Raw genomic sequence first — 2,164 nt, 5'->3', positions numbered from 1 at the left:
GTCAAGTTAGGTAAAAATTATTCTTCCATGTTTTCTTTTAATATACTTAATTTTATCATGCATAGATTTTTAAATGATTAAGCAAATCAATACATCTTGTATGTAATTTTATCTGCTGCTTTCAAACTTAAAAAGTTCCTACATATCTAGTTCTTTGTTGATAATCACTTAAATTTTCTTCTTTATTATATAATTAAATAATTATAATGATCACTATTTTACATTGCTTTGTAATATTCCCTGACCCATATTAAGATTATGTATGTTCATCTGTTTCAGTGTTGTTTTATTCTATTAATCTAAATTTCAGTACTGATACAAAATAATACTTTGTTATTTTGTAATATTCTTATATGTATTAGAATACATTTTTATTATCAATATTCTTAGCTGCACTTACCTGCTTTCTTTCATCAAGGACTTATAGAATTGTTATTTCCTATTGTGAAAAACAGCCATTTGAGAATTTTTCTTAAAGAATAAATTAATTTGAAATGGCTTGAAACATCTCTAGGATACATGCAAAACATACAACTACGTAATCTCTTGGTATGAATTTAGTGAAAGCTATTACTATCTCTTTAAATATTAAACAATCCTTGCATTTGTGGGAAAGAGTCTTAGGTAGTAAGGGTGGAAATTAACTAAATATAGTGCCAAATATTGTTTTGTTGTAAATAAGTATTGAATTATATATCTCTATGATTGGTGAGGTTATTTTATATTTGTGTTCTCTTTTTCATTTGTTTCAGTCTGAAGACAGCTAAATAAAATAATTTGATTTATTTTTCAGATATTTGTTAAGCTCTGGAATATTTCATATAACACTGTGATTATCTGCTTTTGGTAAACTTATCTGCTTTTGGTAAACTTAGTAAAGCTTATTTGTAAAATTTGCTTAACCAAGATTTTTTATAGCTCTATATATGTTAAGCATTTCAGTTTTTACTGATTAACATTTTTGTACAAAATTAGAATTCTCCAATATATTTGTATTTAACTATGCATGAAATTTTTATGTAAAGTTATAATCTCTTCCATACATTTCAATGCTTACTTTACTTTTTATAAATGGATTTTTGAATAATTACATTTCCCAAAGATGTCCATTGAAAAAATCCATGCAAATGTCTATCCCTTCACCGTATCTTTGTTTGTGTGTGTGCAATAACTCATTACTTTCCTTTTTTCTGCTTTCCTTAGGGCTACCTTCTTTAAAACTTTCTAACTTCTTCAATTAAATGCTGATTTCATTCATATTTTCTTTCCTAAATGATAGCCCCTAAGGATATATATTTACCTTTGAGTATGTATTTGAAACTATCTCAGAAATTTTGATACATGCCTCCTGAGTTTAATTATATTCTAAAGACTTTTTAATTGCAATTTTAGTCCCTCTTTAACTAAATTGCTTTTTAATAGAATCTTAATTTTTAGTTTTGTTTATTCTTGAGAAAAGGATATAAATAAACTGACTTGTCCGGCATCTACTTTTTAACAAGTTGAGGTTATTTTCATGGTTTGCACATGAGCTTTTCACAGGAACTTGACAAAATATGTATTTTTCTATTTGGGGTATAATTATAACAGTCATAATTATATACTCTTATTCACCTCATTTCCTGATTTGTGATACACAGATAATCTTAAGGTAGACTATCTCACCATAATTACCCTTTTTCAAGTTGATTTTTGTGTCATTCAGTAATTTTTTTAAACTATCTTTTAGAATAGTTTTAAGTTCACAGAAGAATTGAGAGGAAATTACAGAGATTCCCATTTAACTCCTCCCCCTACCCCACATGTAGAGCCTCTGCCATTATTTACATCTCTCCCTACATAGTACATTTGTTACAATTAATGAATATTGGCACTCCATGGTCACCTAAAATCTAGTTTATATTAGGGTTCACTGTTGATATTGGACACTCTATGGATTCGCACAAATATATAATGACAAATATCCACCATTATAATATCATAGAATATTTTCACTGCCTTAAAAATCTTCAGTCTTTTCATCTTTTCCTGTTTCCTTCATAACTGTTTATTTGTGAAATTATCTCTAGCACTTTAGTTGCTATGTTGTTTGTGCCTGAAAAGTTATTATTATTCTGTAATCATTATGGATATTATTGGTAGGATTACCCACTGTCACAATTAA

This window comes from Ictidomys tridecemlineatus, chromosome 5 (assembly GCF_052094955.1).
Source record: "Ictidomys tridecemlineatus isolate mIctTri1 chromosome 5, mIctTri1.hap1, whole genome shotgun sequence".
NCBI classification, from domain to species: Eukaryota; Metazoa; Chordata; class Mammalia; order Rodentia; family Sciuridae; genus Ictidomys; species Ictidomys tridecemlineatus.
This window is presented reverse-complemented; position numbering follows the sequence as displayed.